This window comes from Dendrobates tinctorius, unplaced genomic scaffold (genome assembly GCF_039654945.1).
Source record: "Dendrobates tinctorius isolate UK_male_01 unplaced genomic scaffold, ASM3965494v1 ptg000084l, whole genome shotgun sequence".
NCBI lineage: Eukaryota > Metazoa > Chordata > Amphibia > Anura > Dendrobatidae > Dendrobates > Dendrobates tinctorius.
The window spans coordinates 25,610,734-25,638,552 of NW_027361752.1; positions in this window are offsets into that span (position 1 = coordinate 25,610,734).

The window sequence follows — 27,819 nt, forward strand, 5'->3', positions numbered from 1 at the left end:
ACTGTATGTCTATGTATGTATTGTATGAATGTATTGTATGTATGTAGTATATATGTGGTATGTATGTAGTATGTATGTAGCATGCATGTAGCATGCATGTAGCATGCAGTATGTATGTAGCATGCAGTATGTATGTAGCATGCAGTATGTATGTAGCATGCATGTAGTATATATGTAGTATGTATGTGGTATGTATGTAGCATGTAGTATGTATGTAGCATGCATGTAGTATGTATGTAGCATGTATGTAGTATATATGTAGTATGTATGTAGCATGCATGTAGTATATATGTAGTATGTATGTGGTATGTATGTAGCATGTAGTATGTATGTAGCATGCATGTAGTATATATGTAGTATGTATGTAGCATATATGTAGTATGTATGTAGCATGCATGTAGTATATATGTAGTATGTATGTAGCATGCATGTAGTATATATGTAGCATGTATGTAGCATGCATGTAGTATATATGTAGCATGTATGTTGCATGTAGTATGAATGTAGCATGTAATTTTTTTTTTTTTTTTTTTTTTTTTACATTTAACACATTAGCCGGATGATGGGACTACTACTGTCCCATCATTGGCTAATGTGTCAATCACTGTCATGGTAGCAGGCATCGCCCGATGGGACTTGTAGTCCCATCGGACGATGCCTGCACAGACCCCCGGAGCCTGCACAGCCCCCCGGCAGGCCGGCACAGCCCCCCGGAGCCTGCACAGACCACCGGCAGGCCGGCACAGACCACCGGAGCCTGCACAGACCCCCTGGCAGGCCGGCACAGCCCCCCGAAAGGCCCGTACAGACCCCAGAGAGGCTGTACAAGGGCAGGAAAGGGTTTTTCTTATTCCGATACCGGAAGTCCCATAGACTTGAATGGGACTTCCGGTATCGGAATCGGCGATACCGATACTTTTTTTAAAGATCGGCCGATACCATCCGATACGATACTTTGAAGTATCGGATGGTATCGCTCAACTCTAATGCTTAGACATTTAACCAGCATGCACTTGCAAGCGTGGACACAACACCAAAACTCAAGTGCCACATGTGCAACTGATCACAACGAAGGTAGTCAGCAACGCTACATTGTTTCCCCCACTGTAAGCCCACCGGTTAGCACAGCAGCAAATGTTGAGGTGTCGTTGCAAGGCCACAGCAGTCAGGGAATCCCACTGTTATATCAACGAAAGACTGATTCTAGGCCATCAGAAAGAACACCAACTCCATCACCATCATCAACCCTCTCTCAGTCCGCCCTGTCCACCGCTACTTCCACCATATGCAGCTCTCAAGTCCAGCTCACCCTCCCAGACACTATGAGTAGGTCAAGAAAGTACTCAGTCTCTCATCCGCGTACACTGGGTTTGAACACCCACATTGCCAAACTAATCTCGTTTGAGATGATGCCCTTTCGGTTGGTGGAAAGCACAGCTTTCCGTGAACTCATGGCCTATGCAGTACCACGCTATGACCTACCCAGTCGCCACTTCTCTCGCAAAGCCATCCCAGCCCTCCACCATCATGTGAAAGACCGCATTGTCCATGCACTCAAGCAGTCAGTGAGCGGAAAGGTGCACCTCACAACTGATGCATGGTCCAGTCGGCATGGCCAGGGCCGTTACGTGTCCATCACTGCGCACTGGGTTAATGTGGTGGATGCAGGGTCCACAGGGGACAGCGGTGGTGGGACAGTGCTGCCTAGCCCATGGTATAGGAAACAGTTGGCTGTAGGCGTTCGACCCTCCTCCTCCTCCTCCTCCAGAAGCGAAAGCTCGTCCACAGAGCGCAGTCGTACGAGCACTCCATCTGCAGCTGCCACTGTTGCACACGATGTGTCCCCCTATCGAGCAACTAGTGGAAAGCGTTAGCAGGCTGTGTTGCAGATGATGTGTTTGGGCAACAGACACACCGCCGAGGTGCTGGCCGAGTACTTGAAGCGACAAACTGAGTCATGGCTGGGCAGTGTACATCTTGAGGCAGGCAAGGTAGTTAGTGATAACGGCCGTAATTTTGTGGCAGCCATAGCCCTTTCAAAACTCAGCCATATACCTTGCTTGGCTCACACCTTGAACCTGGTGGTGCAGTGCTTCCTCAAAAATTATCCGGAGTTAACAGCCCTGCTCCAGAAGGTGCGAAGACTGTGCGCGCACATCCGCCGGTCGCCTGTACACTCCGTTCATATGCAGAAGCTGCAGCGATTGCTCCACCTTCCCAACCACCGCCTCATTATCGACATTGCAACAAGGTGGAACTCCACCCTGCACATGGTGGAGCGGCTGTGCGAGCAGAGGCAGGCCATAATGCATTTGTGGGAGGATACACGGCCAGGCACTTTGAGAGCAGACATGGAGTTGACAGGTGTGCAGTGGTCGAAGCTGAAAGACCTCTGTAAAGTCCTTCAGTGTTTTGAGGAATGCACACGGCTGGTAAGTGCAGACGACGCCATCCTAAGCATGAGCATCCCACTTATGCGTCTGCTCATGCAAACTTTGACGCACCTTAAGGAGCAGTCGTCTGCAGCCAATGTTGATAAGGAGGAAGAGGAGGAGGGAATCCTTGATGACATTCAGCCATTGTCTGCTCAGGGACCTCTCCTGGACGAGGTGGAGGAAGAAGAGGAGGAGGAGGAGGATGATGGGGATGATTACTTAGGGGAGGAGGATGCATCTCATGGGGCAAGTGAAAATGTTGGCGTGGCAAGGTCTGGTACAGGGTTTGTGCGTGACTGGAGGGATGTGGATTTGCCAGAAAGTGCTCCTCCAACCAGCACTCGCAGTGTATCATTGACACCGGGAACATTGGCCCACATGTCAGATTATGCCTTGCAGATCCTAAAAAGGGACCCACGCATTGCCAAAATCATGAACGATGACGACTACTGGTTGGCCAGCATCCTGGATCCACGCTATAAAGGCAAATTACAAAACATCATGCCACAGGAGAACCTTGACCTAATATTGGCTAATAAACAAGCAACTCTGGTAAATCGGTTGCTTGAGGCATTCCCAGCACACAGCAGCGGTGATGGTTCTCACACGAGCCGTACGGGCCGGGGGCAGCTTGGCAGAGTTGTTCGTGGTGCACACAGCAGAAGTGGCGTTAGCGACAGGGGTTTCATGACAATGTTGTGGACTGATTTTTCAAGTACAGCTCACACAACTGGTAATACTGCATCGATGGAAAGTGACAGGAGACAGCAGTTGTCAACTATGGTTACAAACTACTTTTCCTCCCATATCGATGTTCTCCCACACAGGTCATTCCCCTTTGACTATTGGGCCGCTAAACTGGACACCTGGCCTGAATTGGCACAATATGCCTTACAGGAGCTCGCTTGCCCAGCTGCAAGTGTGCTATCGGAAAGAGTCTTCAGTGCAGCTGGATCAATCCTGACAGAAAAAAGGACCCGTCTGTCAACCCAAAATGTGGATGATCTAACCTTCATTAAAATGAACCACGCATGGGTTTCCAAGGATTTTGTCCCACCTTCCCCTGATGACACATAGGGTGACAGAAAAATGGCTTGCTTTGGTCCACCTCTTCCTGGGACTTGACCTATTTCACCTTTTGCATCAGCTGAATGTCCAACATCAACATATGCCACTTTCTAAAACTCCCTAACTGTGCTGCCTCCCCCCCCCCATGGCCGGGGTCACCACCTAGCGCACGACACCGTGCGAATGCCGTTGCCCTGGACAGGTGGGTAGGCCGACTCTTGGGCGCGGGCACTGGCACAGGGTCCTTCATAGTGCAATCAAGTGTCTCTGACGGTGGTGGTGCACACCCGCCGTCAGACACACCGCCGTACTATGAGGGGCCCAGTGCCAGTACCGACGCCCACGAGTGGGCCCCCTTGCTTGGGCAGGGCCCCAGCATTTGCAATCTTTACCTGTCCCTGCTCCTCCGCTGTGTAGTCTGGGCCGTCAAATCCATACTGTGCCTGACACCGTCTGAGCCTGCCTCCTGATGTATAGACATATATTTTGAATGTGTACGCTATCCATAAATGTTATCTGGGGATACGGTACCCTTTCTAACCTTTGTGCAATCATGTGCAATCCATACTGGGCCTAACACCATCTGAGCCTGCCTCCTGATGTATAGACATATATTTTGAATGTGTACGCTATCCATACATGTTATCCGGGGATACGGTACTCTTTCTAACCTTTGTACAATCACGTGCAATCCATACTGGGCCTAACACCGTCTGAGCCTGCCTCCTGATGTATAGACATATATTTTGAATGTGTACGCTATCCATACATGTTATCTGGGGATACGGTACCCTTTCTAACCTTTGTGCAATCACGTGCAATCCATACTGGGCCTAACACCGTCTGAGCCTGCCTCCTGATGTATAGACATATATTTTGAATGTGTACGCTATCCATACATGTTATCTGGGGATACGGTACCCTTTCTAACCTTTGTGCAATCACGTGCAATCCATACTGGGCCTAACACCGTCTGAGCCTGCCTCCTGATGTATAGACATATATTTTGAATGTGTACGCTATCCATACATGTTATCCGGGGATACGGTACCCTTTCTAACCTTTGTGCAATCACGTGCAATCCATACTGGGCCTAACACCGTCTGAGCCTGCCTCCTGATGTATAGACATATATTTTGAATGTGTACGCTATCCATACATGTTATCTGGGGATACGGTACCCTTTCTAACCTTTGTGCAATCACGTGCAATCCATACTGGGCCTAACACCGTATGAGCCTGCCTCTTGATGTATAGACATATATTTTGAATGTGTACGCTATCCATACATGTTATCTGGGGATACGGTACCCTTTCTAACCTTTGTGCAATCACGTGCAATCCATACTGGGCCTAACACCATCTGAGCCTGCCTCCTGATGTATAGACATATATTTTGAATGTGTACGCTATCCATACATGTTATCTGGGGATACGGTACCCTTTCTAACCTTTGTGCAATCACGTGCAATCCATACTGGGCCTAACACCGTCTGAGCCTGCCTCCTGATGTATAGACATATATTTTGAATGTGTACGCTATCCATACATGTTATCCGGGGAAACGGTACCCTTTCTAACCTTTGTGCAATCACGTGCAATCCATACTGGGCCTAACATCGTCTGAGCCTGCCTCCTGATGTATAGACATATATTTTGAATGTGTACGCTATCCATACATGTTATCTGGGGATACGGTACCCTTTCTAACCTTTGTGCAATCACGTGCAATCCATACTGGGCCTAACACCGTCTGAGCCTGCCTCCTGATGTATAGACATATATTTTGAATGTGTACGCTATCCATACATGTTATCTGGGGATACGGTACCCTTTCTCACCTTTGTGCAATCACGTGTAATCCATACTGGGCGTGAGAACGGCTGGCGAGCTGTTAAGCAAGCTACAGCACCTGTGGTTTGCACACGTAAGTTTTTTATTTTTTCAGGAATGACGGTTAGGCCTAATTCCGGAACTGCGGTTGACCTGCACTTACTGGGAAATCATTGTTCGCGGGTAATAATTGTAATCAGTGATCCCCATCACTAACGTTGTTCAGCGGGTTATCTGCACCTGTAAGCGACAAACGCTGGCCTTTTCAGTGTAGCGCACATGCAGCCACGGACATGTAAGGGCATGACACACCAGTTATTGGCCAATCTCATGTGCCAGAGCCTCACGTGTCCCTCTAGTAAGCCGGACTCGGACCGCGGGGCATGACGGAGTCTCATTCGTTAACAGAATTAAGCTTGCAATGTGTGCATCTGTTCTGTAGCTGGCATGGTTGAGGTTTCCCAGGTGGAGTCAAATTTAACCGTAGGCTCCACTCCTGGTGGTGCCCTTCTGGATATTCCTTTAAGGTTCAGCTTTGTAACCATACTGCCCACGTAAAACAAACACTTTGCCTTCATGAACGCTGTTTGGAGGGTCATGACTCGTGGGAATAACGCCGCCCAATCAGTTAACCTGCTAGAGAGATCGTTCGTTGCTCCCAAGCATGACATCACACTCCCTAGGAAGAAGGTAATGCCACTGTGGCGACCGTACTCCTGGGGGCGACACAAGTGCACTGATGCCCAGCCACTACTCGATGAATCTGCTGGTACATTGATCCAGACCACTACATTCCCCTCGCACGCTACACGACCTGAATCTGACCCTGATGAAACTCAGGTTACCCTTCCCATATACAGTTCCATCTTACACGGTGACAAAGAGGAAGCTGCAGATGAAAGTGCAGGTTCGGCCCACCCGCCATCAGACACACCACCGTACTATCAGGGGCCCTGTGCCAGTGCCGTCGCCAATGAGTGGGCCCCCCCTGCTTGCTCAGGATCACAGCACTTGCAAAGTTGAAATACTGTGCAGTGAGATGGAAGATGGGGACGACGAGGAGTCCAGACAAGTACAGGGACTCCCTAGCGAGGAGACTTATTTGATTGTTTTCAATGTTGGGACAGCAATTTTTGGGGAGCACTATACTCTGGAGAATGATAGATGGGGCCCACCATACACTGGAACATTCCAAAGGTGGACATCAGACACTGGAGCAGCATTTACAGGGCCCATTATACACTAGAGCATTAGAAATGGGGCCCATTATGTTTGGAGCATTATTTGGGCCCATAAGACAGTGGAGCTTCATCCATGGGGACCAACATATACTGTAGCATTATGTGGAGCTCATCATATACTGTTTCAAACATTATATGGGACCAATGATTCTGTATGGAGAAATAGATGGGCCTCGTCATGAGATGTAAAAAGTGAGGTATTTTTCATTGTACTATACCGCTATTTCTCTGCCGTATCGGAGCATGATGAGTTGTGGTATGTGTTAAAGGGGCGCTCTTTCGCCCAGGGCACATGAAAACCTGCAGCCAGCCCTCCCCCCCCACAACATTAGCCAAATAACCCCCATTTTTCAGTGCGTAACTTGTATTATGAAGTTAATTAAGGTTGACAAGCTTAAGTAAGAAGAATTGATGCTTTTGGCATTCAAATGGGCACTGTAGGTGTGTTTCCTGTCCTCCTCTCACTGCCGACTTTTATTCCCCATTGACTTACATTGGGTTTAGTGTTTCGGGACGACCCCGACTTTTCCCTATAATCGGACGATCTTGCTCGACCCGACTTTTGGAAAAGTCGGGTTTCACGAAACGAAACTCGACCCTAAAAAAACAAAAGTCGCTCAACTCTAATGGTGCCCATTATACTGTATGAAGTAATATATGGTGCCCATTATACTGTATGAAGTAATATATGGGGCCCATTATGCTGTACGAAGTAATATATGGTGCCTATTATTCTGTATAAAGTAATATATGGTGCCCATTATACTGTATGAAGTCATATATGGGGCCCATTATACTGTATGAAGTAATATATGGGACCCATTATGCTGTATGAAGTCATATATGGGGCCCATTATGCTGTATGCAGTAATATATGGGGCCCATTATACTGTATGTAGTAATATATGGGGCCCATTATACTGGATGAAGTTATATATGGGGTCCATTGTACTCTATTAAGTAATATATTGAGCCTATTATGCTGTATGAAGTAATATATGGGGCCCATTACACTGTATGAAGACATATATGGGGCCCATTATACTGTATGAATTAATATATTGGGCCCATTATACTGTATGAAGTAATATATGGTGCCTATTATGCTGTATGAAGTAATATATGGGGCCCATTATACTGTATGAAATAATATTTGGGGCCCAATATACTGTATGCAGTAATATATGGGGCCCATAATACTGTATGGAGCATTATGTGGGGATAGGTGATGACTTTCTATTTGTTGTGGATCAGACCGCTGGGACCCCCATGATCCTGGGAAACGTAGCTTTGAAGAGCACCATGTAAATGGAGTTGTGGTCGATCATGCGCACTGTGGTGCTATTCACATGCGGCTCTTCAAATAACTCCTTAAAGAGAGTGATGATGGGGATGACAAAGTATAGCAAAAATTCACTGATCGGGGTGATGAGTGCTATAGTTTGTGGGCTGGTGGGGTTTGTGTGGCAGGGCTGCATTTTTGTCCCAGTCTGGCCCTGTGCCAGGCCTACCATTGCCATTATTGACCCTTGTTCTGGATACTTCTGTGTTGTTCTTGTATGTGCGTGTGATGGCGCTGACATCCTTGTGTTTGGAAACCTTTTTTTCTATTTATCTAAATCAAAACGTCCACTATTGTACTCAGTTTTACAGGATAGATATAAAAATCTACTTGGGGGGCGGGGGCGTCATTTTTCTGCTCGCCTCAGGCAGCAGATAGGGTAGGTTCACCACTGACCAGACTCCACAATGCCGATGAGCTGAAGGCTGCTATTAAAGCAACCTGGGCTTCCATAACACCTCAGCAGTGCCACAGGCTGATCACCTTCATGCCACGCCGCATTGATGCAGTAATTGATGCAAAAGGAGCCCTGAACAAGTACTGAGTGCATTTACTGAACATACATTTCAGTAGGCCAACATTTCGGATTTTAAAATCATTTTTCAAGCTGGTGTTATAAAGTATTCTAATTTACTGAGATAATGACTTTTGGGTTTTCATTGGCTGTAAACCATAATCATCACCATTAACAGAAATAAACACTTGAACTAGATCACTTTGTTTGTAATGACTCTATATAATATGAGTTTCACTTTTTGCATTGAAGAACTGAAATAAATGAACTTTTTGATGATATTCTAATTTTGTGAGAAGCACCTGTATATTGGAAAATCAATGTCCTGATCCTGGTATATACCTGATATTAAAAAAAAGCATTTTACAAGTCCAAATATAGGACAAGAACTCTTGAGTCCAAGTATATTCAGTCTCCGCCGACCCAGCCTGACTGATAGCTGCAGCCTGTCCTGAGCAGTGTGAGATCTCAACAGCTGCAGGGAACGCAGGCATCAAGGAGCTACGTAGGGAGAGATTGGAATCAAATTTTCATAAAGGCATAAAAGCAGTTTTGATATGGACTTTCAAAGTAAGTACAACAGCCTGATCAGGTCTACAAGATCTATTTTAATAATGTATTGCGTTTGCATTCTGAAATCTGGTGACAGATCTGTTTTAAAATTCCTAACAAATATCCAGGAGTATAACTGCTTCTCCTCCCGCTGGTCTTGATGTGAACTAATCTGATAGAAACTGTGGAAAGTTTTATAGACTTTTCCAATCTGCTTTTGGGGCAAAGAAGGCATAAGTTAAAAAACAGTTTTACTTCGTTAACTTCATTTTATGACAAGGATGAATGATCACCTAGCAATACATTTCATACATAACGTTCATAAAATGTTGAACACTGTCTTTGCTACCACCTTTATTTGCAGATTAAATTAATTTTTGCAGCCCATTATTTATACGGAAATCTGCACATTGTATTTTGCTTTGTTGTCAGTGAGGGGTGATATATCGGGTGTGATGCTGAAGTGAGATCATTCATTTATTGTACAAGATGATTTCAGTATTCAATTAGACTTTGAGTGAGCAGATGTGTATAACAGGTGGCAGTGCCGGCCCCACGCCAAAGGTTAACACAGGATTGAGTGTGATGGCCCCGGAATAGACATTTTCCAGCTATTTTTCTCAAGTCTACTGACTATACTGTTGTCAGACTTACCAAGATTACATTATATTTTCACAAGCAAAAGTGTTTTCTATAAAAAACCAAACCAGTAAAATGTAATATTAAGACCTTGTTCACACGGTCAGTATTTGGTCAGTATTTTACATCACTATTTGTAAGCCAAAACCAGGAGTGTAACAATAATAGAAACACATCACCACTACTGTATTTATCACCCACTCCTGGTTTTGGCTTACAAATACTAATATGAAATACTGACCAAATACTGAATGTGTGAATGTGGCCTAATATTATATCATGAAGATATGAACACACCGAAAGGGTTGAAAAAGATTCTAAAGGGAACCTGTCACCAGAAAAAACACTATTAACCTATAGATATGGGGTTAATCTGCAGGTTAATGGCGTTATTAACTTAATTGAACTCTGCAGGGAGAAAATTAACTTTATTTTCCCCCCGCAGCAGTCACTGGGCGGAGCCGGAGCGGGTTCAGTGATTGGCTGAAACTATTAATTTTCTATTGGAAACTATTTCAGGAAACTCTCACTCTTTTTTTTTGGGGGGGGGAGGGGGTTGGGAAAAGTGTTTGTTTCCTAAAGCAGTATTGAAGAGTTTTTAAAGCACTTTGGAAAATAACTTTTTAGCCTTTTGATTGGACATTGCTTAGTTTGGAGTGGATTCCATCAAGAGTTGTTTCAAAAAAGTGCCATGCACTTTCATTTTTTTACCAGTTGATTATCAAAACTTGTTGCAGAGGAATGAGAAGCTTGAAAGACTGAACAGCAGAATGGTTTTACAATAAAAATGAATAGGAAGGGTTGATTTTCAGGAGTTCTTGAAGTTGACCTACTCCAAAAAAAGTCCTCAAAAAACTGTGTGCACATACTCTAAAATGCAGAATGGGAGGAGACTTGCATTATTTCATCCCTTTATTTCCTATGTGCTGAGAGATAGACAGACATAGATACAGCAAAAATAATCTGACTTTGTGTTTCAATAGGGAACTTACCAAATAATAATGTCCTGTGATTACAGCAGCATCAGCACTGATTTGATAAGAATGGCGAAGAGGGAAGTGTAATGACAGCTATGTAGCTTTCCTGTAGAAAAAGTGACAGGTGATTGCTCTTAAGCTTAGCTGCACCTGTATAATTCTTGATAATAATCGCAGCATCTCATGAGTAAATTATGAAGAAAGAAAGGGCTGGAGGATTAAGGGCTTACAGAGCATGGTTCCCACTAAGCTCTGTCCTCTGGAAATAAAGATGTTAAAACCCCACATTAATGAGGGCAATAAGCCTAGCTACAGCTCTACTTGTATTCAAAGAGGGGAACTTTTAACTCCATGGCTCCCAAAGTTCAAACCTTGGGCAGCGTGGTGGTAAATGGCTACTACATGATCTTGTTCAGTTTATTGCTGCAAATCACATGACAAATGGCAACCACGTATGGATGGGGCATTGGCCTTGTGTGGTTGTTGGAAAATGGAAACACAATGTTAGAGGGAAGAAGGAGCATTGCTTTGAGGACAAACAATTTTGACCCTATCATGCATGACAGTATCCATTGTGATAATTAATAATAATAATAATAATAATAATAATAATCTTTATTTATATAGCGCCGACATATTCCACAGTGATTTACAGTTTAACAGTTTCAAAACACAAGTCATAAGTAACAATACAATAGCTAAAGCAAAATAAGACGACCCTGCTCGTGAGAGCTTACAATCTACAATGAGGTGGGGGAGATACAAAGTACAGGTGTGTAGTTACAATGAAGGTCCAGCCATCTTGAGGGAGTGAGGGATAGATGGAGACAGTAAATGGGCTACACACGCACACTTACACATAAAATGACTGTGATTAGTGAACGTGATAGGCTGCTCTGAACAAATGTGTTTTGAGGGAGCGCCTGAAGCTATGCAAATTGTGGATAGTCCTATTTTCTTGGGGTAGAGCATTCCAGAAGATTGTAGCAGCACAGGAGAAGTTTTGGAGTCGGGAGTGGGAGGTGCGGATTAGTGCAGAGGTTAATGAAAAGTTGTTTGCCGAGCACAGCGGTCGGTTAGGCCGATAGACAGAAATGAGGGAGGAGATGTAGGGGGGGTGCTGCACTGTGGAGAGCGTTATTGGTGAGAACAAGTACTTTGAATTGGATCCTATAATAAATGGGCAGCCAATGTAAGGACTGGCGAAGAGTGGATGCATCCGAGTACCGATTAGCCAGATGGATGACCCTGGCTGCTGCATTAAGTATGGACTGGAGATAATTAGATATATTAAATTTATTAAAACCTATACATTGATGATTGATGGAATGTCAATGATTTCCACGCAGTATAAAAGAAAAACAGGTGGCCGAATGCATAAAAGATAAACTTTCAAAGTATTTTCCAAGTTAAGAACGGAAAGTCTAATATGAGATCATCTCAAGACTCTTAATCAAGACCAACCCATGGCCCAAAGCAATAAATATTGTGTAAATACAGATCTTTCCTATTTATTACTCAGCATTCCTGTAGTGCGCACAATTATATTATAATGCCCTTGTCAGCTATTGCAACTGTCAAGGACTCTTTGCATTTCTCCAACAAATGTTTTTAATTATAGCAGAGCTGCACATCACACATTCTGTTTATTTGGGTCTTAGGACTAGGCTGCAGCTGCGGCTCGCGAGAGTTCCACGATAATTTGCCCTCAGGGATATTATGAGAAAAAATTTATCTGAAATCTCTCTAGCAAATTATGCTAAATTAAACAAAGTGATCATTATTGTTTTATACAAGTGTAAGATTACATTAAATGTTTTTCCCCACAAGCTGCAGGATGTGCCATATTTTTCTGCTAGGTACTGTAGGTGTCCAAATTGTGGGTGAATGTGTCCCCTGAACAATATTTCACTATATGATGCAGCTGAGTCATGGTGGAGATTGGATGGTAAGGTTACACATGAGCACATTTGTCTGCATTCACGTCAGGAGGAGTTGTAGAAACCAGCCATGTTTGGACTTGATTGAAAAGCTACTAACCAAGACAGCAGTTAGAGTAATCTTGAGTAAAGAGAGAGAGAAAAAGAGCCACGTTACTGAAGGACAGAGTGATATACCAGAAACAGATCCTGACACAGGATGCCTATAACTCAGAGAGGTAATGGGTCAGAACAAGACAGTGAACTGAGATGAAGAGAGTGTTCTGGGCTGGAGTTGCAAAGCATCAGTACCAAGCTAAGTACTGGCCATATTGGCAAAACAGTTCACTTGAGGGGAAAGAAGAAAAGGACTCCCATTAACTGGACTGTAGTACCAAGCTGGATATGTGGTATTATTCGGTCACTATGTGGTGGTAATATGTGGTCTGGTCATAGTGTGGTGGTATTTGTCCCTTGTATGTGGTATTATTTGGTCACTGTATGATGTAATATTGTGATCTGGTCATAGTGTAGTGGTCTTTGTCCCTTGTATGTGGTATTATTTGGTCACTGTATGATGGTAATATGTGATCTGGTCATGGTATGATGGTATTTGTACCTTGGATGTGATATTATTGGTCATTTTAATAAAATGTATGACACATTCCCTTAAATAAAAATATATCTAAAAAGAGTATTGGATATTTTAACAACTTTAAATAGAGTAGAGTAGGACCCTGCAAAGAGAGTCTACCTTGTCATGGTGGCAGGCTTAAAAAAATCTTTTCCCCAAAATAAAAGTTCATGGCTATGTGTGTGATATGGTGTTTGATGGGAACTGCTAATGTATGATTGGTGAAGATGCGGTGCAGAAGTGGAGTTTTTCCAAGAGTGAGTGGTGGGAATGTGGAAGGTTCAAGGGGTGGAGGCAGAGCTGGGGTGGAGTCTCAAAGGGGTCCAAACATTTTGCCAGCATGTGGCCATAAAATTCCTGGTGGCAGCTCTGTACAAGGGGATGGTGAGTACTGCACAATAAAAAACAAAACTATGCCTGGGGACAAAAATTATCTTAAAGTGGACAATCTCTTTAATTAATAGACAAATGGCAAATATTAGCACAGTCTCTAGGAAGTTATAGAATACTTGAAACACTTTCCAATGCTCCAGCATCCCTTTTAGTTTATAGTTTTATTTTCCTTTCTTATTTAGACATCTAAAGTTGTCTAATGTACACTAAAGCTGTTAAATAGGAGCAAGCTGGCTCTGCTCATTCTGTTACAATCTACACAACAAACTTAGTAAGTGAACTACAGAACAGGATGAGCCAGCCTATTTTGAGTGGTCTTGTAGGCAATGACAGAACTGTAATATTTTCATTTTCTTTCTTAATTTTTGGGATATTGACATATACCAATCAGTGGTAGAGGCGTGGTTGGACTACATGGCAGCAGCCCAAGTAGTCCTGTAGTGATAATCTCCTGCTAATAAAACGGTGATTTTAGAAAAACTACACTAAAAAGCCCAGTAAGTGACATCTCTGAAATCAAAGTCTCTGACTCTTCATTATGTGCAGGGCAAAGCAAAGTACATGAGATTGGGGGTGCTGTGTGGATGATGTAGGAGACATCATCCACATGAAGAAGGACAGGAAGATGGCTATTCCGGGGAGAAAGGAGATGTCAAGAAAGACCAGTGATGTCCATTTGACTGGACCTTGCCATATGAGAGGATTCTAAAAGGTATTTTTGGGCTATGCAGAAGGGGTTGTGGACTTATATAAAGATTAAAGAGGATGTAAAGGTGGGGGCCATACATTGGGAAAACCTGGTGACAGGTTCCATTTAAAGGGCTTGTGCTTCCTCCTTTTCTTTTCTTCAAAAAAATGACTTGAATGTCTAAAATTGTTGCAACCATCAAATGTATTACCAGTTTAACGCAAGCTCATACTGCCAAAGGAGGATGTAGAAGAACTGGCAACGCTGCAGAAGAGTGATGAGGGAATGATATTTGCTATTTTGTAATATGAGATATAAGCCAGAACCATGGGTATAAAAAAACATAGTCTGTGAAGGAAGCTCCCAAATAGCATGGGGAAAATGTCAAAAGACCAAAAAATGGAACCTTTGAACCCCAACAAGGTATAGATTTCATATAAAAAGTGTAAATTTTATTAAACATGTTAAAATAAGTAACAAAAAAATCACACAAAAACATACATGGAAAAGATAAATATATAAGGTATTACAAGTACCGAAGGATGATGAAAATTTGCAAAAATTGACACAAGTTGTAAATTGTGACAAATGGGGTTGACCAACCACTGTAGAAACCTCAGATATGAGAGCAAAAGTGAGTGTTGTTAAGCCCAGAGTAAAATGTAGAGGGACTCACATGGAATAAGTGATGGATGCATATACACAGTGAGCAACACCCAACCTAAAGAGAGATTTCAAAGTCCTTTTTTTGCAATTTTTACTTAATCTGTGTGGTTATATAAGCACCTCTATATTACTGTGAAGTACTGATTGTCTATGTGTACTGTAACAGCACCATGTAAATGTACATGATCTTCTTCATGTACATTTTTGTGGGATTATTTTAACATGTTTAACAAAATTTATACTTTTTATATGAAATGTATACCTGAACTCGAACGCGGACCCCATTCAGATAAATGGGAGGCCCAAACATTCGTAGTTTGCATTGCTGCCATTTGCATGACAGCGCGGCAGACACAGGCTTTGATCGGCAGATGACAACATGAGCCAGAAGCTGAGACTGGTGGTAAAAAGGTTACCTCCAGTTATAGGCATTGGCTGATGAGAGAGTGCTACTCCCATCAGCCTATACCTGGTGTCGCTCATAAAAGTGAGATCAAGAGCCGCTGATGGGAGTATTTATGAGCCAGCTCCTCTACCGGAAATTAGAAAAAAAAAGATGTGGGGTCTCTTCTATGTTTGATAACCAGAGCAGGAAAAACTAACAGCTGCAGGCTGCAACCCTCAGCTGTCAGCTTTATCATGGCTGGTTATCAAGAATAAAGGGATCTCATGCCGTTTTTTAAAATTATTACAAAAATTAAAAAAAAAATGACCCATAGTCATAGACCCATTTTTGACAACCAGCCAAGCTATAACAAACAGCTTGGTATTCTTAGACAGGTAAGGGGTCATGGATATAGGTCCCCTCAGTCTTAAAAAAAAAAGCAGCCTACAGTCACCCCAGAAAAGGCGAATCTATTTGCCCGGCTTTCCCCACTTGCCCTGGTGCGGTGAAAGTGGTGTAATGTTTGTGGGGTTGTTTTATGGCCGCTGACATCAATCCCAGAGGTTAGTAAATAACCATTACTAATCCCATAGTTAGATTGTAAAAAAGACACAGCCAGAATAAAATTCTTTACTTGAAATAATGACACAGACTCCATTATTTAAAGTAAAAATAAAAAAGCAAAGTTATACTCTACTTTATGCCTAATCCATTGAAACCCATGTCATCTGTAAAAAAGCAGAAAATAATAAGCAACCATACAACCATGATACTCACCTTTACGTCTAACCCACCGATGTCCATGTCCCCTGTAAAAAATAAAATTAATAAACATTCATATCCCTCATCTGTCCAACGTAAAGATAATCCATGCTGTCCCACGACAATCCCAACGATTTGAAGACCAGTCACATCAGTGATGCAACCGCTATCCCCACTGGCCGGAACATGTGTAGGTTTTGTACTGTGGGCTTTAAATTAATACAGGCTGTATAGTATATGACAAAAGATTAATGTTAGGAATTCTAAATATGCATATTGTACAAAGAGGTCGGAAACAGAAACTGAGCACCCTTGAGCAAAAACTGTGTATGGGTCCCCAACTTTAAGTAACACGTCATACAATGAAAATAAGTTGTATCATGTAAGAACACAGCATAATTTGGGAATCTCCTTATTCAGGTGGGTTGTGAGGCCTCCTTTCTAGCGCTATTTACTGAGGTACTTGCTGCTGTGAACTCTATTCAAGTCCCTCTCTCTGTCTGCTACTTAGGTAGAACTTCATTCGCATGAAAGGCAGCTTTAGCCTGCTTCAGGGATTGCTCCTCTCTGGTGTCTCCGGCTCACACGTGCTGCTGTGTCATCGAGTATCAGTTGGGGACAGAGGATCTGTGGTCTTCTGTCCTCCGGATTCTGCTGCTGGGGTTTTAGTACCCACACAGCCTCGGACTCTGGAGTCCGGTCTCTGGCGCTCAAGCCTGGGGGTGAGCTCAGCTATAGCTCCTGTCCCCAGCTTCTCTCCATACGTCTTTTCTCAACCCTGTTCAGGCACTAACTACTAACTTCCTACTTCTGACCAGAGAGCAGCTCCCCAGATGTCGAGTTTAGAGCTCCCTCAGCTGGCCTTGAGCAGTAACTGTGCTGTATGCTGGAACTAGCTGGTAAGGGGATTCTTTCTTTGCTTCCAGGCATGACATCACTCTCCCCTGGAGGGAGGCAAGGCCATTGTGGCAACAGAACTCCTGGGGTGCCACACACACAAGACACAAACATCACCACGCACCATGCTCACATGACACACACTTCACACAAGCATCATGGACACCCGTCACACAAGCACCATACACACATCACAGACATAAAACAATTGCAGTGTACACAAGTACAGGATATACACAACACAAGCTGTTATATGAAGCTTGGTTTTGTTAGGCTTTGTTCAAAGATCACAGTTCCTTCAGTTGAATATGGAAAGCAGTACTTTGTACCTGATTTAATGTACCACAAATTAAATGCCACCTGGCAGTCATCAAGGATTTATATAAGGGTCAATCATGGTTCTGTTGAAGTTTTCGTTGGTACAAATAGATCTCCATGCTGTGCTGTTCTTGCTGTGTGCTGTCAAATATGATGGAGCCTCTGATGGAGGTGCTGAACAAAGCCTCAGGCTTTACAGCAGTTCATGATACAATGTTAGGCACAGAAACAAAAAGAAATGATTTGAGCTGTCAGGGTGATATGTTAAGGACTCAGGTTGAGGTCAAGGTTCCGGGTGCCCGTTTCAGAATAGCATTCCTAATTCCTTACCAGTTAGCCAGCTGGGCAATTTCATAAATACACCAAACTGATTGATTTCTCCAGTCACCATTTGTACTTTTGGCTTTTCTGTTTACATTTAGCTGTAATATTATATGATTTTAGCCTTTTTTAAATGTGCAAATTGCCTCTTCAGAGAGGAAGAGGACTTGAACTCTAGCATTACCTATTGGAAGCAGCGATCCTAAAAGTCATTATCAACCCTTTAACGAGCCTGCCATAAAACAGACTAAAAGACAAACCAGAAACTCAATTTGCAGACACTGTGTTTCAGGGTGTTACCCATCATCAGTGCGAAGAGGAGATCTGATTTTGCTGTATGAGAGGCGTAAGACTGGCATCTAAGGCGTAATGTTTCTCCTTGTGGACAGCAACAAGCCAGGCTTGGCATGTCAGAGTGAGGAGACTTATACACCATGAGGAGACTTATACATCATGCATGCTCATTTGGGAAATTTAATATGCAAATTGTATTTTCAAAGAGGAAGAGAACTTTAGTATCTGCAAATTGAGATTTTTGTTTGGCTTTTACCCTAAGTCTTATGGCAAAGCTCGTTAGAGGGTCGATATTGATTTTTAGGATTGCTATTTCCAATGGATGTAGTTAAAGTTTAAGTCATCTTGCATATTTAATTTCCCAGAGGAGCATGCATGACCTATTAGTCTCCTCACTCTGACATGTCAGGCCTTTCTTGTCACTCTCGACAAGGAGAAAAATGCTTTTGTACTTTGTTTTTTGCGTTCATCAGACAAATTAGATTTTTTACATCTTACAAATTCTTGACAAAACAATAATAAAAATACTCAATAAGTTATTGATTATAGGGAACATGTGACAATGAAATTGTAATCTAATCTGCAGGTACCATAGAGAAGGGGGAGCTGAGTAAATTGATATATAGTTTTGTAGGAAAAGATTTAGCATAAATTGTAATTTATTCATTTTATCCTCTGCTCTTTCTGGGATATTGAGCTCAGTGGGCGGTTCTAATGACACGCCCACCAGGGTCGTGGGGTATGCGGTACCGGGTCGGACAGTTCTTTGGAGAAGTCACGGGGCCGTGACCCGACTCTGTGGCCCTGGCTGTGCCTTAAAATGGGGAATATGTATAAGGGATTTAGCGTGACGCCACCTGTGGTGTTCGGCAATGGATGGCCGACGCTGCACTGCTGGGGCTGGTGGTGACACAGATGGGATGGTTTTGCTCCCCACAGGTGGAGCAAGGCCCCAGGGCTACTGGTTCTGTTTATGTCTGGCTTCGTGTACCTTGTGGTGCAGGACTCAGGGTGCAAGAGATCACTGGAGGACACAAGGGCTGTAGTTTTCTTTTCCTTTACTTAATGGTTGATAGTACAGACCAGGGCACTGGTAACAGACTGTAATGGAGAGCCGGGCAGCCTGGAAGCAATTTTGGATATACCTGGACAAGTAGGTATGGATGCCTTCCTTCTGCGCTGTCCTCCCTTTTTCCTTGCTGCCTAACAGCTCATCCTCCTGCCTCTAACTGTCTCTTTCTGTTTTTAAAAGCAAACCGTTCCCCGCATGACAGGCATCTTGAGCCTATCACAGGTGCTGGTCCTTTGTGTCGGCTCCAGGCTCTGGTATACTGCTGTGCCGCCGGGTATTAGATCGAGCCAGGAGACCTGCAGTCCCCTGCCCTTTGGATTTAACTGCCGGGACTTCAGTACCCACGCAACCATAGACTCCGGTTCTGGTTCCTAGAGCTCAGCTCTGGAGTGCGTTTAATCACATCTCCACTCCCATGGTTCTGCACGACTTCTCTCCTACTGACACCTGGTAAGGGGACCCCTCCTTGCTTCCAGGCATGACATTACTCCCTGTGAGGGAAGCAATGTCACTGTGGCAACCAGACTCCTGGGATACCACACTAAAAGTAACTGATAGTGATCTCTGTATACACACTTATACAAAGTAAGATGTAAGTTACAGTTGGGACCGCCCACTGGACCAAATATTTCAGAAAGAGCAGAGGATAAAATAAATAAATTACAAGTTATACTAAACCTTTTCTTACAAAAGAATGTATCAATCCTCTCAGCTCCTCCTGCTTTTTAACATGATGTCTGCAGATAGGACTGCAATTTCACGATGACAGGTTCCCTTTAGGGATGGAGTCACGCTAGCTTATGGCATCTGATGCGAGAGTCGGATGCTATATGCTAATGACCCTCAGCTCCTGCTCTGCTGCAAGCTGAGTGTCATGCTACTGTGCTCCGATCCTCTCACACATATAGGATCGGAGCACAGCTGCAGAGGAGGCGGAAAAAGTAATTTCTCCATCTTCTCTGCAGCTGGCGTCGGCGTATAGCGCACGGCACTTGGATGATATCCGAGTGCTGTGCATTGTGTCTTTCGCACCCTTAGACTTATATGGGTGCGAGTGAGACGAGTCTTGGATGCACTTGCAGCATGCTACGATTGCTTTTGCATGCCAATTCGGATAGCAAAAGCCAATAAAAGTCTATGGGTCTATGAAAAACATGGATGGCACCAGTGTGCCAAATGTGTGCTATACATATTCAACTTTGCAAAGTATAGAAGAAGCTTTGTAATTTCTTTTTCTTTTGCCTACCATAAAAACACTGATGGCACACTGATCCAAAACAGTATGTTTATATGGACCAGGGAAGCAGAGACCAGTGGGAACCAGGCAAGGAGATCAACTGAAGCTGTAGTGGGCATCAAGGATGGCAATTATCATTGCTTTTATATTTTTAGAAATCAGTCCCTTTGAACTCTTTGAAAAAAAATTATAGCCACCTGGCACCCCCTTTAAGACAGAACATTATATTAGATCACTCCAGCAGACAAGTTATATTACTACAAATCAAATTTAGGAAACACAACATTTATCATCCCCTTCCCCCATTAGTTAGTAAAACTTTGTGAAATATCCAAGCTCTCGGTTAGACATTAGGGGTCATGGATCATTTTAGATTCTACAACTGTTCTATAAATTATTTCAAAGAACTGAAAATCCTGACATTTTTATAGTCGTTGAAAACTATAGCAGTCTTTACAAAAGTAGAATGACAATAGAATTACCGGAAATCTAGCGGTAGGAAAAGCTCCTCATGTAAAGGGATCTGCAGAATACATCAAACTACTGTGGGTCTGACAAAGAGTAACTGGAACACGACCATATTCACATTCTCTAGAGAGGTTATTGAACGAAAAGTGCGCCGTTTGGCTGATACAAGCTGCGATGTCAATATGTTCTGTACTAGAAGGAGACACATCAACCACTTATTCTTCTGGCTTTCTTACAACATCTGGGGACATTGTCAAGGAATAGAATTCAGTGCCAATGTCCTGACTAGGTCCAAAATAGCAATATCAGATCTTGTCTAACATGGTGAGAAGAGCTATTGCCTGGAGACCAAAGTAACTCTTCAATTCAGACCTGGGCTAAAACATTTGTGTGAAGCCGAGATATTTTCATAGTTAACGTCAGTTTTGAGCACTGTAATATTGATGTGCTATTCTTATGGTAGGTTATTAATAACAGATTGTTGGGACTCTGACCTCCTGGCATTCAGCTAATTGAAGTGGCACCAATCTTTCAATTATCAGTAGCTAGGAAGTATCTGGGCCTTAAATTTCAGCGTTTGTTTTATTTCAGCACTGAAATAGCGCCTCTAATATAAGGTGCCTGAACTTAATATTATATTCACCAGCCTCTGTCTTCAGCTCTACCCAGTGGCCATCAGGTCCTGATCGACCATTTTGTGACCACATCTTCCAACTGACCAGAAGTCAGAGATAAGGTTAGTTTCACACTAGCGTATGGCAGAGCTGCGGAGGGATGTGGGCTTCCTCCGTGAAGCTCCGCTCACGGCCGCACCTCCTCCGGTCAGCTCCGCCTACATCGGCATGCGGCCTGTGTACCCTATCTTTAACATTAGGTATGCAGGCCATGCCAATGTATGCGGATACCTCTGCGTGCGTCATTTTGACGGTGCGGTGAACCGCTTGAACGCAACGAGTTGCATTTTGGTGCAGTCGCTGCACCGTCAAAACGACGTATGCGGAGGCATCCGCATACATCGGCATGGCCTGCGCACCTAATGTAAAAGATAGGGTACGCAGGCCACATGTCGACGTAGACGGAGCTGACCAGAGGAGGTGCGGCCGTGGGCGGATCTTCACGGAGGAAGCCTGCATCCCTCCACAGCTCGGCCACAAGCTGGTGAGAAACTAGCCTAACAGTCACAGGCTCCCAATGTAAATCCTTGAGGGACTCATTGTGGCTTACATTGAGAAGTGACCTCCGGCTCGCCCAGCAAACACTGGAGTGATTCACCAGGTCACAACCTGCAGAAGATGACAGGAGCGGCACTGATAACAGAAAAAGACAGCATCTGGTAAGTATGAGACTAAAGGCAGGGAACATAAATTAATGGCACCACAACATTGGTAAAATAAAGTTAGGGTAAAGGATTCTGTCAGCAGGATTTCACACCGAAAACTATTTATAATTGTAGGTATTTCAAAAATAAGTCCAGCAATACCATTACATGGCCAGTCAATTTCTCCGTTACTGAAAAATCAGTGTTGGATTGTTATGCAAATGGCTATGGTAGATTTGAAGCCTCTATCACTCCAGCTCTATGCTCCGAGTCATACAGCACAGAACCTTTAATAATGCTTTGGCTATGATCAGTATGGCAGCATTATCACTACTGTATATGTTGGTTGTGGGTGTGGACTGGTGCAATCTGTCTCTTATAATGCAATAGTATTATATTGAAGTTATTATCACAATATTAATAATCTTATATACAGTAGAGGTATCATTCGTGATATTGGTATTGTAGTAAATCTTTCCTTCAGGCAGGGTAATATTTGGAGCAGAGACCTCAATCTGCAGAAGGTAACAGGGATATCATGCACATATGTGCTTTCAAATGCTAGGGCTGAATTTCAATCCTTGTTCATTCCTGATAGCAGAACAAGTGATATATCATCTTCCATAAGATGCAGTAATGAACCTTTAAAACTTTATTATATTCATTCCTAATCTCTTATACATTATGATATCAATGATCATCTTCATTGTTTGCTCATAATGGTGACTGTGTATTATTATCACAAGCCTGACCCCGAGAGTTCATTACCACATGGAAGGTGGTAATACCATAAAGGATGATATTGAGCTTGACTAAGAAGGCCCATGAAAGGGGCTCACATTTTGGGTAGAAAGGACCTGCCGATGGTTATAGCAGCTTGTGTAATACGCTGGGTGGTGGAGGAAGTTTGTCAACGGTGAAGACAATGTGAACTGACAAAGCCCCTACCCCTCATAACAAACGGCTCCCACCCAAGTGATCCGGACATTCGCACCACTGCATGTGCTAATGATGGACTACCTGATGTTCAGTTTGTCCCACAATGGTTACGAGTACTGACTGGTAATGACCAACCACTTCACTAAATTTGCAAACATGATTCCAGAGGGTTGAAGCAGTGGCCAGGGTAATATTCCGAGACTTTATTTGTGTGTGTGGGTGCCCGAAGGTGACTATGAGCAGGTGGCCTGCTTTTAAGGAAGAGTCATGAAGGACTTGCACCGACTCTATGGCATTGATAAGTCCCAAATTACGTCTTACTATCCTCAAGGGACTGGGCCTGTGAGAGCTTCAACTCGACATTAATGCAGATGTTAAGGACACTATTACATAGTAACATAGTAACATAGTAATTAAGGTTGAAGGAAGACTTTAAGTCCATCTAGTTCAACCCATATCCTATCCTAACTTGCCCTAACTTGTTGATCCAGAGGAAGGCAAAAAAACCCATGTGGCAAACAGTAAGCTTCACATTGGGGAAAAAAATTCCTTCCCGACTCCACATACGGCAATCAGACTAGCTCCCTGGTTCAACGCAATAGTAAGTAAACTAGTGCATATACCCTGTAATATTATACTTTTCAAGAAAGGCATCCAGTCCCTTCTTAAATTTTAGTAGGGAATCACTCATTACAACATCATATGGCAGAGAGTTCCATAGTCTCACTGCTCTTACAGTAAAGAATCCGCGTCTGTGAGTATGCTTAAACCTTCTTTCCTCCAGACGTAGAGGATGCCCCCTTGTCCCCGTCACAGGTCTAAGAGTAAAAAGATCATTAGAAAGGTCTTTGTACTGTCCCCGCATATATTTATACATTGTAATAAGATCACCCCTAAGCCTTCGATTTTCCAAACTAAATAACCCCAAGTGTAGTAGCCTGTCTTGGTATTGCAGATCCCCCAGTTCCCTAATAACCTTGGTCGCTCTTCTCTGCACCCGCTCCAGTTCAGCTATGTCTTTCTTATACACCGGAGACCAGAACTGTACACAGTATTCTAAGTGTGGTCGCACTAGTGACTTATATAGAGGTAAAATTATGTTCTCCTCATGAGCATCTATGCCTCTTTTAATGCATCCCATTATTTTATTTACCTTTGCAGCAGCTGCCTGACACTGGCCGCTAAATGTGAGTTTGTCGTCCACCCATACACCCAGGTCTTTTTCAGTGACAGTTTTGCCCAGTGTTTTACAATTAAGCACATAATTATACATCTTGTTCATTCTACCCAAGTGCATGACCTTACATTTATCCCCATTAAAGCTCATTTGCCATTTATCAGCCCAAGCTTCTAGTTTACATAAATCCTCCTGTAATATAAAATTGTCCTCCTCTGTATTGATTACCCTGCAGAGTTTAGTGTCATCTGCAAATATTGAAATTCTACTCTCTATGCCCCCTACAAGGTCATTAATAAATATGTTAAAAAGAAGCGGGCCCAATACTGACCCCTGTGGTACCCCACTGCTAACCGTGACCCAGTCTGAGTGTGCTCCATTAATAACCACCCTTTGTTTCCTATCCCCGAGCCAGCTCTTAACCCACTTACACATATTTTCCCCTATCCCATTTGTTCTCATTTTATGTATCAACCTTTTGTGTGGCACTGTATCAAAAGCTTTTGAAAAGTCCATGTACACCACGTCCACTGCATTCTCTTGGTCCAGTCTGGAACTTACCTCTTCATAAAAGCTTATCAGATTAGTCTGACAGGAATGGAAGATGAAGTGGTCTGAATTTGTCTCAGTGCTAGTGTAGGTTAACAACAACCTGGTTCATGCCACCATCCGTTACACACATTACATGCTGCTGTTTGGTGGAAAGGGTCGAGATATTACCGAACTGGAACTCAACCCAGAGGAAGATTGTACTAGAAGCAGTCCAAGTCCTGGGTGCAAAAACATAGACATCGGCTGAAGACACGGAGATGTCTGGTGGAACAGAAATTTCAGGAGCTGGATCACCCAGATGTGATCCCAGTACAAGAAGAAGTACCAGTCCAACCAGGAGATCTGATGCTAGTTCAGGCTAAGTACTCTAGATACAAGTTGGATTATCGATGGGAGGGACATGACACCGGGTGATGCAAACTATTTTTCCCAAAAACCCACTGTATGTATATAGTTCAACCTGAAGAATAGGAAAAGGCCCATGCTCTGATCCTGTCTTTCAGAAGGAGAGAAGATGGCTGAATCCCTGAGAGAACAGCAAAATGCTGCGTCAGAAAGGGCTGCTGATATCGAGGACAAATCAGTTGCGGTACCCCCAGAACCCAGGGAGAGTGCACCACCACCCACCACCAAATTGGAAAAGGGGCCCAAAATCAAATATCAACCTGAAGCATCTGAAGTCCCAAGTGCCTTGGTGGAACTGCGCTAGAGGAGCAACATAGGACTGAGGATGCCAACACCAGTATACCAACTACCAGCTATGCAAAAGATGAGTTTATATGGCAGAGCATCATACAAAAAACTCACGAGTATGCTCAATTATTGGCAACAATAGGACCACTCCTGAAGAATGGCAAGAGGTGTGATGATTCTTCTCAGCTTAGTACTGGCAAGATAAAAGGAACGAGGAATGTAAAAAAGTGGAAAGTGGAAGATGAAGTTAGCCAACGTTCTACTGCACTCTCGAACAAATGCTCCCACCTGCTTGTTGAGCAAAACAGACTGGATCTGAAAGATGGGGAGAGTATTCCCAGAGGGAAAAGCTTGAAGGGGACACCTGGTCAGGTGACAGCTGTGATGCAGTTACTAAATATTAAAAGGCGGGATGGCGAAGTGAGAATGGAGTTTTGCGCCAAGAAATAAGCTGCATAAGCTGTGAAAAGAGATTGTTGTAATCTGTAGAGGGCAGTCAACTGAGAGCAACTGGACAACAGAGCAAGTGAGATATTGTTGCTTAAGCACCAAAATCCACACTTCACAGATCTAGACACAGCACCCAGACTTTGCTAGTCAAGACCCAACATCCAGACTTCACCGGTCAAGACCCAATGTCCATATTCCACCGGTCAAGCATCGAAAGTCGGACACTAACCCCTAAATGGGACCGAATGTCTGTCTTGCTGAGGAGAAGTCTTGGATGAATCAGGCAGTTACTACTCTCATAGACCTACGGTACAGGTTTTAGGCCGTGCTTCAAGAAACAAAGACGGTTAGTGTGAGGAACCCATGGAGTACCAGGTGATTAACATATTATGGACTTGCGGCCAAACTAGAAACACCAGTAACCCCCGTTAGGGCCAGTGTAACAAACAGAGATGCCTACAAGAATGTATGACAGTGTCGGGCCTTGTACAGGCAGTGGCATCTGTTAAGATGAGATATACAGGCTTTATTAGTCATCCAACTGCTAGATATTAAGGATTGTGTATCTAAATGGAGTGTTGAATAAGGTATCGCATTTAATGTACCAAGTGTCATAAACAACTGTGTTACTCTTGTTGTATTAACACATCATATCTTGTGTACTTGCATATCCATATACTGTATAACTACAGCTAGATTTCATTTCTGTGTTATACAAATAAATAGTGTCTCATTGTCTGCATTGTTGCATCCAAGTACCTGCTTACAGAGGAGTCAGCAGAAACAGATGAAGGAAGACAAGCTTTCAACTCATACAAGTATAAAACGTACAGTACTCAATCTTAAATGCTCAACCTCAACTCCAGTCATCGTCCTTGGGACTGCTGGAAATAGATGCACACACTCTGCAGTCCCTGAGACAATGAATGGAGTGGAAGCAGAGCTTGTGCAACTTTATTCCATGTATGGAAAGGGCTTCGAGGTCTCATTTTGGGGGTTTCAGAGCCCTGATTTTGGAATTGCTGGCAGTCTCAGCCATCATGCCCATAGCAGTCAGCAAGTTATTCCCTATTCCACAAATAGGGGTTAACTTGCTTTTTTTTAAGGGGGAATATCCCCTTTACTCCTTGTTCTAGTTTTTCAGAATTAAGACCACCACACCATGTATTTCAATGTGTTGTAAAGACATCACACACCTATTACTCAGATTCTCTGTGTATAGAATGCAGTCAGCTTTCATTAATCGCTGCTGTGCATCTTGTCCTTTGATGTATTTTTATAGTTTGCTATGACTAATTCCTAATTGCAGCATTTCCTCCTTTCATTTCTGTTAAGGCTTCAAATGCATCACCAAGACCTACAACAATATAGTTTCCTTAACTGCTCAAATAACCTTTATGTTAATTAAACATCTCACTGCTTTTAAACAAAAACTAGTTGAAGAAATGAGATAAATGGATGAGTTATATGAGCAGGAATTAATGGGAATAAAAATGACATGTTAAATGTAGCCTTCATTGATATGGTTTCCATAAAGTCACCAGACGGAATGGCTTATTTCAAATGACTGTTATCTAATATATAAAGCTGAATGTGTGTATGTCCGGGATTGGCATCTGCACCATCGCAACTACAGCCACAAAATCTTGCACAGTCACACATGTGGAGCCCGAGAGCGTCATAGGCTATGTTGTGAGGCGAAATTTTTACCCCGCTCGTTCCAATTCACCAAACAATTTGGCCTATTATTCTTATCATTTCTATAGTGTTATCGTCCATCTGTAAAGCTGGAAATAACACAATTTATTGCCGTGCCAACACAGACCACACTCTGACACAGACTGCAGGGGCAGCCCAGTATCACACAGGATAGGATTAGATACACGGCTCAGCAGTCAGTATCACACAGGACAGGATAAGATACACAGCTCAGCAGTCATCATAAACCAGAAAAGAGGCATGTAAATAGGAGGGATCACCAATAAAAAATAATGAAATACAAGATAATAAACTTTTTATTAGTCATGCAAAACAA